The sequence below is a fragment of the Chlamydotis macqueenii genome, chromosome 7, assembly GCF_036417535.1.
Source record: "Chlamydotis macqueenii isolate bChlMac1 chromosome 7, bChlMac1.mat, whole genome shotgun sequence".
NCBI lineage: Eukaryota > Metazoa > Chordata > Aves > Otidiformes > Otididae > Chlamydotis > Chlamydotis macqueenii.
In genome coordinates this window covers 37182105-37198689 of record NC_141562.1, presented here as the reverse complement: position 1 = coordinate 37198689, position 16585 = coordinate 37182105, and the positions used below count along the sequence as shown (strand labels likewise).

The 16585-nt window shown below is 44.6% G+C and overlaps 2 protein-coding genes across 4 annotated transcripts in view; one reads left to right on the top strand and one right to left on the bottom strand.

Moving 5' to 3' along the window:
- DOCK1 (dedicator of cytokinesis 1) overlaps positions 1 to 16585 on the bottom strand; it is a 287834-nt gene that overhangs the window by 145771 nt on the left and 125478 nt on the right. The gene's annotated exons all lie outside the window — the stretch shown is intronic.
- INSYN2A (inhibitory synaptic factor 2A) overlaps positions 3383 to 16585 on the top strand; it is a 45735-nt gene continuing 32532 nt past the window's right edge. The window contains exon 1 of the mRNA XM_086752625.1: positions 3383 to 3511. The gene's annotated coding sequence lies outside the window, so the exon portion shown is untranslated. The remainder of the gene's footprint in view (positions 3512 to 16585) is intronic.

Below are 16585 nucleotides of genomic sequence, written 5' to 3'. Positions count from 1 at the left end.
AGGACACGTCCCAGCGCTGCCAGCCCAGAGGAACAGGCCGATATTCCCACACCAGCACAGCATCAGCACCTCAGTCACTCAGCCATGCCCTGTCTCCTCGCGCTCTCCCAGAAGCTGAACAAAAAAATTTTAAAACTAAAGTAATAGCTGAAGTCTGTAATAACAGGCTGTGCAAGATTAGTATTTATAAACATGCAGAGATGCTTCCCCAAATTTAGTGTTAAATCAGTAGAGTGGAAGAAAGACCCCTTACCGTACCAGTTCCCTTATCTCCACAGAGATACTACTAAAAACCCCACATCTGACTGCTGACTGAAAATGGTCTTTTCTCTTCTTGCGTCTTTCCAGGTTAAAGCCAGACTTCTCTCCCTCCCTTCTCAAGCACTGTTTTGACACCACGTTTCATTATGCAACAGTTGCGCTCAGCATTTTTTTAAAAAGCTGAAAAATTGGCAAATGGGATGATGAAGCATTTCCCTCTTCCCAGTCTATTTACTTCTATACGCTTTTACAGTAACACAAAGCATGATAATCAGGAAACACATTATTTTTCACAAACCGCGACTGTAAATATCCCTGTGTGCACCAACAGTGTCAGCAGTCACACATGTGCAGGACAAGCAGGAACCTGGTCCACAACTCCTTTCTGATTCTCTAAAAATCCACAGAAAAATGCGGTATAGCTGCCTAGCTTTATAAATGGGGCGTATGCATAATGCTGTGCAAGAACAATCAGCCCTGGGACAACAGCATCTAAATATAATTATGGAGAAGATAAGAATGTTGTTTAACTGCCGCTTCTGTCAGAGGGCTTTTCCTTTCAAGTCACTGAGGTTATCGAGCAGTAGTATTTTCTTCTACAATCACAGTCTGCACGTCCTAGGATGTAGTCCACGCAGCTCATGGTCTTCAGCTTGTGAAAAAGTAACAGCATCTGCTACCAGTGATCTATTTGATTCTGTTGAAGTGGCATACATATGTAAAATGTGGTCAGCATACCATGTAATTTTACCCATGTCTGCATACAGGCTGCAGTCAAGAACAAATTTATTTCGGTATAAAGAGAACTACTGAGGTCCTGGAAGCATAGAATCACAGGATGGTTTGGGTGGGAAGGGACTGTTAAAGCCCATCCAGTGCAACCCCCCTGCCAGAAGCAGGGACATCTCCAACCAGATCAGGTTGCTCAGAGCCCCGGCCAACCTGGCCTGGAATGTTTCCAGGGATGGGGCATCCACCACCTCTCTGGGCAACCTGGGCCACTGCTCCACCACCCTCAGTGTAAAATATTTTTTCCTTGTGTCCAGTTTGAATACAGCAAGTCAGCACTGCTGAAAAGGAGAGAAAGAGAAAAAACAAACCAAGCCAAAACAAACCAAACCATGGTAGCTGTTGTAGCAACAAGCAAGTTGAGACTGAAGTTCTTCCCACCTCTGTCTTTGGAAAAAAAAAACAAACAACTCTGGTAGGAAACGCAGAGAGATCACAAACTACGATCAAAACTGTGCCATCAGCTCACTCCTCGTGGTAGGGCTGCGGGGAGCACACAGCCCCTATCCCGGAGCAGCAGGCAACGCAGAACGCACACCCTTGGGCATCCTCTGTCAGGGATCAGCAGTGACCTTGCAAGGACAAGGCAGGGAAGGAGGAGGGCGAGCAGAGTACCTGGACAGGTAGCAGACAGGGAAAGCAGCGGAGCTGCCCTCTGCTGACTGACTGATCTGTTAAACATCCCTCTGGTCCAGTCCTGCACAGCTGAACTGCAATTTAACAGGCGAGGATTTCTGTGAATTCATCTCCACGCTTCCGCGCTGACGTTTACGTGACAACCGGGTCCGTAAGGATTTCTTTACCCGCCGCCGAGCTCTATCAGCAGAGCCCTGTGCAAAGACAGCAGAGCTGGCACAAACGAGGTACTGAAGCCGCCGCCGCAGCAGCGTGCGTTCGATGGCGCAATGGTCTGCTCCAGCTAATTAACTCTAAAAAGATGTCCAGGACTTGAGCCAGTATTTCTGCTGCATCGCGCCCTGTAGATGTACTAACTTGTTTAGCGCTCAGCTCGGGTGCCTCTCCCCGCTGCGGCGCGGTGCGTCCAGCCCAGGCGGCAGCGGGGCTTTTTGTGCTAGGGCTCGTCCAGCCCAGCTGATCTGCCGCTTCAAATCAGGGGTGTCTTTGGTAAATCCAGAGATCAATGATCCTCATCAGCGCTGCCGCTGGGGACGACAGGCCCGCTCTATACGAACTACGTGGGCCGCACCTGGTGGCAACTAGGCTAAGGGAGTTTCGTGCTGGGGTGAAAAAACATTTATTAAACAGCAACACTACTGAAATCCTCAAAAGGAAAGGGGACCGATCCACCACTTCTCAACTCGGATGAATTCTCATGCCTCTCATGACATCTTCTGCTTGTCAGACGGATCCGATTAAATACATGTGACCCATTTAATTTATAACTTTTTTTAATGAAAAGCATCTCTAAAAAGCCCTCTACAAAACAATCATGTGGTTTGAGACACAAGGAGGACAGATGGGATTTAAGTTCTAAGAACATTATGGTGTTTGTCAATCCTCACTGCTTTGTCCAACCGCTTCACTTTTAACTTGCGTCCATTTTATTCGAGGGTTAAAAGCAAATGGGAGCATCTATTCACTACCTTAAAACACTTTTTCCTGCAAATAAAAGGCAGCCATGTAGCTTTGAACAAGGATTTCGCCGAAATCCCAGTCGCCTCAGCATCGCCCACTCCGTATCTGCTCCAGCGTCTCCGGTTCAAGAGAAACTGGAAAATCAGGGCGCTCGGCGACGGTCAGCCACGCACGTACCGCTTTCAAATCCATCTCCCGTCACTGAATTCACAGGTAGAGGAGAAAACGGGAGTAACCGCGGATTTGTACGTCAGGCAGGAAGGTTGCAAACCCCCGATTTCCCCCCCTCCTTTCGCAGCCCACCCGCCCTTCCATCCCGGCCCTGCCCGGCGCGGGGGTCCCCTCCCGCCGCCCCACCTTCCCGCCTTTTCCCGCCGCCGGCCCGGCCCCCGGCTCCTCCCCGCCGCCTCAGCCCGCTCCCGCCCGGCTGGGGGCCGCGCGCCGGTCCCGCTCAACAAGTTCCCCCCCCCGCTCCCCGCCTCCGCTCCCCGTCACCGCGGCGGGGACCCGGCCGAGAGGACCCCCCCCCCGCCCCGCACCCCGCCTCTACTACCACCACCCCCCCCCCCCCGCCCCAGCCTCCGCCCCCGCCCCGGAGCCGGGCGCCGCAGCCGATGAGGGCAGCGGGGGGAGCGGGAGGCGGCGGCTGCCTCTAGCGAGCGCTCGGGCGGGCGCAGCTGAGCGCCCGGCCGCGCGGGGAGAGAGAGCGGCGGCGTGGCGGCGGGCAGGGCGGCTCGGGGCGGGCGGCAAATGCGCGATCGGCGCGGAGGCTCTGACGGCCACAGCTCGCCCCGGCGGAGGGAAGGAGGGAGATGCGCGGCGAAGGGAGCGCACAGACCGGCACCGCTCTCTGAGGAAGCATAAGGTAAGGTCGCCGCCGGGATCGGAGCCCGCTCGGCTCGGCTCTCCTCTCCTCTCCCCCGCGCCGTGGCGGGGGTCGGCCTCGCCCCCCTCCCTGGGCGAGGAGTCCGAAAAATAACCCCGTTCCCTGGGTTTTCCTGAGGAAAACTTCGTGGGGATGAGGATAAAAGAAAATAATAAATAAAATAAAGCATCGCGCTGAGGGTTATGCAATAGCGTATCTGCCTGCCTGGACAGCCAGTGCATGCAGAACTTTCATGACAGATAAGGAGGGAATATTGCCATACGCCTCCAAACCACCACTTTCCCCCCGAAAAATGCTAACGCTACCTGCCAGGGGAGAGGTGGAGGATTTTCGGGAGACGCACGGAGAAGTGCTTTGAGGTTTTCACATGACTGATTGCGAGGAACTACGGCTGCTGATGAACTTGGGCGCTGGGCAGCCCGGAGGCAGCCCTAATGAGGTGTCCGTACGGCATCGGACACCCTCATTCCCATAACTTGCCGTATGGCACTTCATTACAAACCAAACACCGCCAGAAATCCTCGTCAGGGGCTGAAGCTGCTGCTATTCTGCAAACTGTTATTACTGAGAAGCAGTGGTTCTCATTATTTAATTCACCATTCCCCTATCACCATCATCAAACTCATTTAAATTGGAGATGCCGTGAAAACGCAGGAGGCAAACGGGACAGAAGGTAGCACAGATCCGGCACCAAAGTCATCGTCCTGGACCTTGCACCTTGCCAGGCATCCAAAGCTTCCCGCTTTGCATTTCCATCTCGCCTTCCTATTGCCAGCAAAAATCCTCTCCGGTGACCTCAATGTCTGCACTTCATGCCATGTTTACCCAGAGTTACAGCAGCGAGGGGGATGCAGGACTGCAGTTAGCTTGGATCCCTTTGGGGATGTGGGGGGCGGCGAGCCCGAGCCAAACAGGGACATTTTGTAATGTCGAAAGCAGAGAATACGTTCTCTGCTTATGTCCCCATCTCCCCAGGGGTCTGTCCCGAAGGAACTGTGCCCCCTTCCCTGCCACGAGGCAGAGGAGGTGATGGAGCAGTTTCCTCTGACCTTGTATGTGCAAGCAGCTAAAAATCCCGCACGAGCATCACAGAGGAAGATTTAACTCATTAGGCTCTCATTAGGTTGGGAAGTTTGGGAAGACCTGTTTTTCCAGCCTCCAAGAATCACTGTTTTTCTGCTGAATGCTGGAAAGCGGTAACAAAACACAAACCAGTAACAGGTCATGTCTAATGTAAACTGGGAATGTAATCCCTCCGCTTAAGTGTTTCATTGTGATTACTGTTCATATTTACAGTGCTGTCAGGAATGCTGCATATGTATCAAGGTTAAAATCTAGCTGCTAGATGGAAAAACTACCAGCTAAAAATAAAATTAAAAAAAAAATTAAAAAAAATAACATGACATGAAACTGACCCTAGCAATGTACTGAGAATAATTTCATGTCAAATTTCAAACAAATATATCTATAGTAAAAATACGACAAGCACGGAGAGTAGCATATTTCCTTACTTTTGGTGCGAAGCCTGTCGGTGTTCTACCAGTCTGCTCGTGCCTGCCTGTCTTCACTACAGTAATACTGTTCTCTTCGAGTACAAATAACAGTTCTAAGTTAAAAGCTGGATTTTTTTTTTCCCCCTAGCATTATAAATGCATACGAGCAGCCCAGATGAAAATATCTCCGTGCTCAGATATTACTGATCTGTCATCTGGAGGTTTATATTCTCTTATACAGAGATGGCACACAGTCGTTGATTTCAATAGAAATAGATAATGTATATTGCTAATCCAAATACTCATACTGAACAGCTGTAAAATAAATTACTGCCCCAGAGTTTACGGTGATGTTGCATTTAAAGCATACTGCCTTCACAGAATGAGCTCACTGGGAAAGGCTGATACTAAATAAGCTTGCTTTTCTTTTTTTTTGGTAAGGACGTCATGATGCCCTTGATGAAAAATGTTCTTTAGGAGTCCATAATTATTAACAGTGTATATTTTAACAAGATGCTCAAAATAATGCTAATCTTGAACAAAATCAGTGCCTTTCTCACTGATTGACACATTAAAAAACCAGCTGGCCAAGAGCACCACAAAAGAAAGTATTAGTTACTTATCAAGAGGGACAGCACTTAGCATCCAGTGCACCCTTCTGCTAATTAAGCTCATAAACAAGTAGCTCATAAGATCATTGCTGCATTTTTTCCCCAGTTAACTGTTTCACTGACAGAAGCATTTTGCATGAGAGATGCATATATAAGGAATGCGGAGGGAAGGGGGAAAAAAAAAGTAGCTAAGTTCAATGGAGATTTACATATAGAAGGAAAATATGGCTCAGAAGCCCAAAAGCCTGTCCAAATGCCGAATCACAGAACGCGCGTCGTCTTCCTGACGTGCACTACTGGGGAGCGAACACTATTGGCCACCACAACACACCGTTCCGTTACTTGGAAATCCAAACTCAACAACACTGCACAAATGACAATGAGATATTACCACTGACGCTTAATTTATCCTCTTCTAGAGAATCTGAAAGCAAACGTCACCACACCAGTCCTTTGCAGTGACCGATGCGGTGCCGTAGGCCAGGGAAACCTATTTGCTTGCCAAAAATCGGCGCTAAAATGTAAGGATACCTCCACAAAGGTACTGAGCTGCGATCTCTCCAGGCAGTTCCTTATCCAACCATAGTCACCTTGGCCAGGGAGAACAGAGGATGGGTACACACATAATTCAACCAGACTTCAGAAAATTACAGTAAATCTAGAATATCTGAGAACATAAAAAATTCACATGCTTGTTTAAGCTAGCTATTAAAAAAGTCTTACATTCTGCTTTACGACAGCCACTATTTAAAGGACTGCTGAAAAGTTGTGCAACAAATCTACTTGGTAGCACAATATTCCCTTATAATTTACTAATGAGTTTGCAAATTAAATGGGCTTTAAGGAAATGAGATCACGAGCACGTTTTAAGGGGGGGGGGGGGGGGGGAGGGAGAATATCTCAGAGTGGTGAATTCAGTGGGAGTTTTTTGAAAATCAGTGCTTGCTTTTATTCTCCTTAGAAAACACTGTATAGCCTACGAACAGACACAGGTACGACTCACTAGGTATCGACATTCAATTCTAAATTGTTACTGACCACACCGAAAGTGATCAGGGCATTCTCTTATTTTAGTGCCACATCCCCACTGCAGTCTATTTACTGCGATTTTACTACGTTCAGGCAGAAACCAGCCTCTCTGCTGATCCCTTAATACTTTCAAAAATAGTTCAACTTGTTTATACGTTCGCACAGCACAGTGTCACGGTGCTCAGTGCCTTAGAACTCAGCTGCTTTCCAGTTATACATATGAGCACAAGTCTCATAGGCAAAGATAATTAGTTGTAAAAATAACAATTCAGTGATCAAACAGCAACTCTTGGTGTCTTCCTCTTTGCTTGTTTTGGTTTCCCCCCCCCCGCCTTCAGTGGCAGAAAGACACCAGGCCTTATTTTACTCCAGTAATAGTTTTGCCAGCCAAGCGCACTCATTTCAGTAGAGGGGTGTAGAAGAATAAGCGCCATTTTCACAGGCTGAATTAAACAGAGATGGATTGAAAAAGCCCTGGGACCGAAGGCCTCCAAGTGCTATGATATTTGGGTGCTGAACTTCTTAACCCATCAGTACAGGAGGAGATTTTTTGTCTTTGCGGGGAAGTGCTGGCGCTGTACCACGTCAGATTCCCCAGTCTCTGCACATCACCGATTTTCTGGCCTCAGACTCAGCCCCCATCAAAAAAGTGCGTTAAACATCTCACAAAAGCTCTGTAGTTACGGTCTGATGCTGCAGCAATTGAAAAAAGACAGATTGGAGTAGTCACTTGTAACTGATAATATCCTTGCCCACAACGTGCTCACGTACCTGTTACAAATTCAACTGTACGGCCAAGTGCAGCCACATTACATGGACATTTCTAATATTTGACATGAGACCACAGTATTAATTTTCAATGCAAGAGACTACAACCAGTGAAAGAATAATATTTGAATACTGAGATGCGAAACAACCCAAACTATTCACCCACAGTCCGGTACTTCACGTTCAGGAGAGCAGAACGGAGGAGTAATCGGCCAGCGACGCACAAGAAGGAACATTTCCCTACAGTTCACTAACTGATCACTGCGCTGGCTTTTCCTGCAGGAACACCACCGGCTCGGTTTCTGAAATCCTAATCCAACACCAGCGTTTCATAAAACAGGCTAAAAATGCAGCTGTAGGGCAGACCAAAGGACATGTAAGCACGTGGCTTTTGCACCTGATTTACCAAGATCCACAGAAAGCACGTGGCCTGGCACATTGACTTCCTAACAGCAGATGAGCTCTGTGGAAGCCCTTCTGCAAGCCTTTTTTTTTTTTTCTTTCTTCTTTTCCCCTATAGGTGCTGTGTGCCTCAGCTGTACGGTCCTTTTTCAGCATGAGTTTTGTGTGCTGCAGAATGCTTTCTCCCGTATTGATTTCTGCTTGGACATCCTGCTCCTTTGGATGCAAAGCTGAAGTCCTCTGCTTGTCTCCAGAGAGACCATTAACTTTTTTTTTTTTTAGCAGTCTATACCATCCAAAGAATTTTTTCTCTATCTGTACTTTTACTTCCATTTTACCTAGTGCAGGAATTTCTTATTAGTTGTACTAATACCAGCAAAATCCCAGCCTTAACTCCTGGTTATGACATCCATGGGGAAGGGAAGTGGTTTGTGTTATTTTTGCCTGTCCACGATTGCTACAGCATGCTCATAAGTAAAGCCCACATAATTACAGAATCAAACCATTTTAAAACCAAAAGCAAAGGAAGATCATTCCATATGGTCTCAGCGAGGAGGAAGGGTCAAACGCTAGCACAGAAGGATTTACTTGTTTTGTGCTTTTTCCCCACCTTCCCTGCTTGTTTTATACCTGCCCTTCCTCACCTCTTCATTTTCTTTTAGCCTCCAGGCAAAACGCAGACACCTAGTCAGTAGTTCAGTCATACCAGAGACAGTCCTCTGAAAGAAGCCGGAGCTCCAGCACTTACAGCTGTTGAATCTTTGCAGTACTGCCAAAAACATCCAGCACAATTTCCAATGAGGTAAAAGTAGTCATTTTGTATTTAGACCCCACTTTTATGAGACCTAGACAACTTAAATACTTCCACCCCACTTCCACAGTGACCTAAGCCACGGAACTAAGAAGTCTTGTTAAAGTCCAGTGGGACACACAAAGCAAAACACGGGTGTGGTAGCCCACCCCTGTGACTGCAGCCTGGACGGATACATCCCAAGACCTTTTTTCCATGGGGTTCTCTGGGTACCGGTAATACCCCAGCTCAACCACAGCAAGCCTGCTTCCCGGAAAATCACAGCAGCCAAGGCTCACGCCGGAGTTGTGATGCTGTTGCTTGGAACAAGTCAGTGAGGGCAAAGCTGATGCAAGTTACGCAGCCCAACCACGGGGTCCGTGGTTGTTAAAAACAGAAACATTGGCTCCGTGATGCTCATAACAAAACCACTGAAGCAGGTGTGTAAATTCAGGGCTGTATTGTAAAGTTAGCAACATGAAAAGTAGTTTTGGTCTGGTTAGTTACTTCCTGCTCTCCTTAGGAGAAAAAGGATGAAGAGATTAATTCAGTAAAATCACTAATGTTTGTGTATTTATTTATTAATAAGAAAAAAATCTACAGCAAGCACAATCTATCCTTCAAATCATTAGTAATTGGTTGTTCATGCCCATTTTGTTATTATATTCATTACTGTCTTCTGCAAATACAACCACAAATGAATGAGGAAATATCTACAAGTAAAGAAATTTAACTTGTGGATCAGTTTAATATATTTTTCTGTATCAAAGCCATCATAAAATAAAACACAGCAATATCTCTAAGGAGCTGACAAAGAGACAAATAAAACATCCCCATGCTGAAGAGAATACTTCAGCAGAAATTATGCCTGAACTGCCTGGTAAGACCGATAACGTGGATCCATTCTGCAGACTCAGCCTAAGTTGCTGAATTCAGGATGAATCCGTGTACTTTAGGTAGTCCTAGCTGAGCAAGTTGGTGAGAATCACGTGTTACGTTCTTGCATTCACGCTTTGTGATAGTATAAACACACACAAAGCCACAGTGGATGCGATGCAAATCGTCTGTCCAGTAGACAGTTCTGGTGCCTGGAGCATTATCCGGCAGTTCGGATTTGTGCGAGGGGAGCTCTCAGCCACTGTCCTCAGCTTCAGCCAAGCAGAGTGTGTAACTCGAACGGATAAAAAGGGCCCATGAATATTCCTAAGAGGATCTCTAATTATTGCTTTAATACACTTCCTAATCGTCCATGTCACAAATAACCCATCCCAAAAAAACATCACCAGCATGTTTATTCCGAGATCTTACTCCACGTTGTCTCCCATGTCCACAAAACCTGGAAGCAGTTTATTCTTCCCCTCCATGCCATCTCTGCACACTCATTGTTTCTCTTCATCTCCACATGGAATCAAAACCATTTTTCCTGTCGACCTGGAATGGGCTGTTTGCTCTGGTGCTACCCATCAACTCTGACCCTTCTCCCAGAGTCCTCACGTTTGATGAGAACTTGAGACTTTGCGAGTTGAGATTGAGGATGCTCGCACCGATGTCCAGGTTTAAGACAACTTCCCCCCACATCAGAGGTTGGCTCCTTCTTCACTTTCCTGATTTCAAAAGCATCTTAGAACCAGCTTTTGTGAAAGCAGTTTGACAGCGTTAGGGACTTGCTGCAGTACAGCAAGGAAAGCACAGCTTTTTGCTCTACCAATATCGCTCTTTCCGGGTAACCAATCCTCATTTTTGCCTGAGTCTTTGCTACTGCAGAAGTCAAACTGATTTGTGCACTGACCTGATCTTTCATCAGCATCAGCATCCTCAGGTCTAACTGTACCTTGATAATTTACAATTACAGCAGAGCTGGAACCAGAACCTGCTTGAAACCAGAAACTGTTTGTAAGTGTGCTCCTCAGGAAGGTGAAAAATACACTGCCTTTGTTTCCCAGTCACTGCTGACAGCACTGGAGCGCAAACGCACATCTCCCAGACTGGTATTATTCACCAATTGATATCCTGCTAGCGATGTCAGGTTTTAGACCTAAATTACCCAGCCACGTTGCGTAGTGCCACTTCACACCCTCCCAAGGCTTGTCTGCACGTAACCCTCACCCAAGCAGAAAGAGCTGGCAACGTTCTGACGCCTTACAACCGATGACCTCGGGAAAGTCATTCCTGTCTGTCACCTCCCATTTGTAGTAAGCTCTAGCACAGACTACAAAATTTGTTTTCCATGCGATGAGATTATCTGCATTCCCAGGGGAAGGGACTGCTCTTCCTACCGTGCACTGCACCCAGGCTTCGCACTGCGCTGCCTTTCCATTACCCGCACGGCAAAACCGAGGGCGCAAGACCAAAGCTTATCTCATTTCTCCTCTTTACCCTACCCAACATTTTAAAAAGCTACAATGAAAAAGAAAATAAGCTGCAGCTGATATAGATGCTTGCAGTCTGGACATGTTCTCAGTCCCTAGCACCCTAATCCCTCTCTCTCGAGGTCTGACAGCTTTGCAAAGTTGTTGGCTGAAGCTAAAGAACAGAACTGCTGTCATTTAGTGATTGTTTTACTTTTTTTTTTCCTGGACATCCACAAAAAACTATTGATGTTTACCAACAACAACTAAAAGTTAGTATTCAACAATGATGCAGATAAGGAACCGTCTTTAAGCTCTTGTTTTTAACAGCTTGCTATTTAAATTATTTAAGAGAAAGTCCCATAAAAATGAAAAAGCCTTCCAGTGAAAGCACGCTGGCTTTTGGACTCCTGGAAGACAGTACAGTATAAGCAGAACTATTTGTGATTCTCCTAGCAACACATCTTCAGCAGCATCCTTACCCTGCGAGTACCAGCTGTAGCACTGACAAAGAGTTGCACAGATTTACATGGCAAAATAATGCTAATAAACCTTTACTCACATTTTCATAGCGGCAAAAGCTGCATTGCACAATAAGGAAAAGCAGCCTAATTCTTTTCATAGTAATGTTATTTTTTCCAGTACACTAAATCCTAGCAAATGTTTGACATTATAACAACGCTATAAATTGGCAGGGAATATCTTCTGACATTGCGTTTGCTCCAATATGAAGCGAACAGTTATTAACTCCGGTCACAAGGGTCTGTATTGTTTTTAAAGCAAGTGCGAATCTCCTGTTAGCGTTAATGTTAGTTCCACAAGCATATTATGGGAAAAGTAACCCTTCACTGTACAGAATTTTATCACGTTGAATGGATTCCTTTTGATGTTATGCATGTTACAACATAGGAAGCAATGAAACCCAAGTATTATTAGAATTTGTGTTCAGAACACGTAGCAGACATGTCAAAATTACAGAAGATAGCATATCCCAGCTTGTGCATTCAGGAAATTGTTTTGTAAGGAAAATTTTAAATAGTTTATCCTACAATAGATTCCTGTTTTATCTAAAATTCTACCAGCTTATTAAATCATACATTTTATTTGTTGCCACTTAGTTCTAAAGCTAAAGCTCCTAAGAGCATTTAAAGGCATTTATTGTCTATCTCGGCCATTAGCTAGGTTATGATTTTTATACATCATTCTTACAGAGCCTATCAATGGATGGGAGAAAAAGAAAAGACGGATCAAATGCCATATGATCATGTTTATTCCAAAGGAAGACTTCTAGGGCAATTATGAATCTCATGTCATCATTGAACCTTGGTGATCAATAGTACAATTTCAAAAAATTGATTTAAGAACCATCACACCCTCTTTGAAACGTTTGTAGTTTACAGTGCAGTGCATTATTTCTAAATACTGCATCCCAAAGCTGTTTTTTTGCAGGAGAACATGACTAGTAATGTAAGAATCAGTCTAAGTTCGTAGACTTTGTTTCAGTCTGTGGAACCTCCTAAGTTTTTTTCAGTGAAAATATTAACGCCCCCTTCACAAACTGTAATTTTGCTAGGGAGCATCCAGGAGCTTTCTTTTCTGGCATGCACAGCAATAATGTAGGTGAGAAATCTCCAAGCATCTCCAGAGCACAGGCTGAAAAGCAGCGATTTAGGCAAATGGTAGTAATGCTCTGTAATTCATTGAAGTGCTGCAAACTTCAAAACACAGGAAGATTATAAGGCTAGGGCACTTCGCCCTCTACTTGATAAAATACAGAATACATAAATGCAGCAATAAGAATTATTTCAGTATTGAGCAATAAATAAGGAAGTTCAAGAGAGAGAAAATTCAAGTTCAGCGCCTAAGGATTTCAAAACAGATTTTAAAAAACCAAACAACAACAAAAACCCACTAGTTTGACATTTACCAGCACTGCTAACTCTATTATTCTACATGAACAATTCTGATTAAAGGAAGACAGACCGGACTACCACATCAGTTTTCTATGTCAACAGATAGACTGGGGAGTTCTCCTTACAGCAGTCATCAGTACTTCTCACACCACAGAAACTGAGTGTATCTGCACCCTTGAATTTAGCCAGAACTCATTTTATCCTCATACTTCTGTATCAAAAGCTACAATAAATTTTTAACACACAGGAAAAGCTTCTACAAACAACTAGTAATTAATAACTAGCTAAGATCATTCTTATTTTCCCACATTTTTATCAGTACAGTTCTGTTTACAGGACATTACTATATGATTTTTAAGTTTGTGTCATAACAACACAGTTAATCTAACAATTGGGGTCCTTTTAAAAGACTGAAAATACTCCTAAACTGATGAAGTCAAGATGTCTGAAAGTCAAAGAAATAACATGATATTAGAAGCTGTCTATTTAACTCAAAATTAAGAAAAACATTTGAGTTACATGTAAAACATCCTCAGGTTGCTATCACTGATTTACATGATGGTATATTTGGAATTAACATAGAACGGGCTTCCATCTTGCATTTGCTTATAGGAAATAAATCCAAATCTGGAAATTAGTCTGGGAATTCAACATGTAAGTCACCTTATAGTGCAGTGCCTTTGCAGAGCTTTGGATGAAGAGCGGAGGTCCTGCAAAGATTTACTTGCCTACCTAAGCTTTGCCTGCTGACACAGCCTTGAACAGGGCTGTTGGGAACCCACTGCTCCTCCTAATTGAGGCGTGAATCGCATAAAATAGGTCTCCTTCCTAGAAATGGCCATTGCATTGCTGAACTGAGGGGAAGAACTCTTGGGCAGCATCACTAAACGGAGAACTGAAAGGCAAGGATTTATTTAATTGAATAAAACGTGCTATGGAAAACCTAAAATACTAAAGAAGGTTGTTTCCATAACTTACCCTGAAGATTTTGTACTAACTTAAGGCTTATCTATGCATCACTTTCTTATTATTATTATTATTTAATAGTTCATTTCCATATTCAAACATAAGGGAACACTGCTTAAGGGTAATCAGCCAGAAGTTTATAAACAAATCAAGGCAAAAAAAAATGAAAAATAAGCTCCGTGATTACTCAAATATTTAGCTTTTGCAAATCATCTCATGCAATCAGGGTTTGTTTAGAGTAACTACAGACCAAAGTTTCAATCTCTTATCTGTATTTAACCGGCACCTGCAACTAAAATTCAAATTCAAAGCCTGTAGTAGCCCCCTGACAGAGTAATCCATAAACTCTGCAGCGCTCATGCAAACTGAGAAACTCCATCTCAGTAGTTTCCTAAAGTATCCGAAAAACCTGCAGTTTCCGTCGTATTCCACAGCGGCACGTTTTATGAACGCCAGCCTTGCGTGTTCCAGAGAGCACTACCGAGCTGAGTAACGGCCAGCGGAATTATGGAAAAGTAGCACAGGGAAAGGAAACATTACAGCGAGATTTCCTTTTCCAGTCTCCCGGTCCGGGTCCACAGCACGCTCCCGCGCCCCTGGAAATTGTACGAATGTTGGCACTAGCGTCAACGGAACGAGGGCAGACCTCTCGCGCGGTCTGATCTCAGGTACAGGCTGAACAATTAGGCACGTTGTAAATTAAACAATTAAGACGTTGTAAATGCTAGCGTCTAAGTAAGCCAAAATCGGAGTCGCCACCTTGCCCAAAACAAAAATTAAACAAACAAAGAAAGTTGTTATATAAACTCTTCCATGTTAAATATTTAACTCGCCATCGACTGTTTGCTCAACTGTTCTTTCATGCAATGTGCACGTATAGTTCTCCTTGAAGACCCTGAGATCCAAGGTAGACTTAAAAAACCAAAATCTAGTTCTTACGGTTGCTGTCATTCTTAATCACAGCTATCTATAATACCTGTGACACAGATATCTGAGCCACCTGATCTGGCTGGAGATGTCCCCGCTCCTTGCAGGGGGGTTGGACTGGATGGGCTTTAACGGTCCCTTCCCACCCAAACCATTCTGTGATTCCATAAAATTATTAGTCCCAGCTACTAGTGGGAAGAGAAAACTCTACATTAGCTAAATCAATCAGGCCTGTGCAATTGGGAAAGGGAGACAAGCAATTTTTGAAGAATCAATTTATTGGCTATTAAGGACATGCTTAAAATTAACTGCATCACCGAGTACAGCACCCCATTTATCTCTTTCTACTCTGGCGAATATCACCAGGCTCCTGGTTTCGCCTGGGTTACGGATTCCATTAATTCCATCTATTAAGTCATTCCAAAGAGACTCAGTGATCCGGCAGCCGCAAAGATTACGGGATTAAAGTGATATCTCAAATAATCTGAAAATTGAGACAGATCAGAGGTGCGCTAATAAAATAGCAAGCCAGTACTTCAGAATAAATTGTATGTCAGTGGATCCTCCCGCCACATAACCGAGTGCCAGGAAACTCACCTGACAGCTCTGAGGTGCCCGAAGAGATGTCTGCGGTCAGTGACTTCCAGACCTAACAACCAATTTTTGTAAACCTCTTCCGGGTAAAAATACGTGCCTTCTTTTCAGAGGTAATTACTGAATATTTCCCATCTCTGTAAATGCAACATTTTGCATCTGCTACAATTTCTTACTAGCACACAGGCTCACATCAGCAGATTTGAAAACTAATGGATATAATGGCTGTTGTGTTACTGGATTCACTTTTTTGGTAAATTAATTGATTCATCAGACTGTTACGGGAAATTTGCTTCCAGTAGTTCTGCATTAACAAAAGTGCAGTGGTTTTGGTTCCAACAGTACTTTTTACAACGTATTTTAGCTGTGTCTAAAGCCACTGTCCATCCAACGGTAGGCCAATGGATCAGGTTTGTATCTTACAAAGCACTTCATTATCCGCTGCAGCATTCCAAAATTCCACCCCTGGACAGACAGACAGACGGATGGACGTCTGTATTTCCTACCACCACCATCTTTGGAAGCTGTGAACCACGCGGAATGTCTCTCAAGTGACAGCATAACTTCATGCGGCAAACATCACTGTAATTCAGGCAGCCCAAGCCAGCCAGTGCAGGACACTAATATTCCCCACAAAGCACGACTGACTCCTTATTTAGGGTTTCAACTGGGAACAGAAAATTCCTGACAGTTGTATGGAGTTCATTTTTTTTTCCCCCCCTCACAAAACGCTGTCTATATTTGTACATCACGGACTAAAGGCACGGGGGGGCAACAGCTCTTACCCCGGCCCTCAGAAGGGCACAAAGTACCCGAGAGCCCTGTAACACCCTGCCCCGCTTCAGTTTTATCTCCAGGCTTCCCTCCAGTATTTCAATTTTACAATCTCTTTTCCCCAAAAAGAGGGGCTTGGTCACCCTGGTGTCAGATACCAGGCCTGTACATATGTTATCTAGTTTGAAAACGCATATCTAGCGCTCTCACATTCTGTTATTTGAACATTTTTGTCCTGAATCTTCCCTCTTTTTGCTTTCTCCTACAGACTTTCTATTACATCACAGATTCCGATAGAAACTTCCCCTCCTAAAACGCCTGCTGCTCACTTGCCACTACCTGAACCTGACACATAAAAGGACAGACCTGACAGACTCCAGCATATTTGTTACTTTAAAAAAAAAAAAAAAAAGTAATGACACATTTGGATGAGATTTT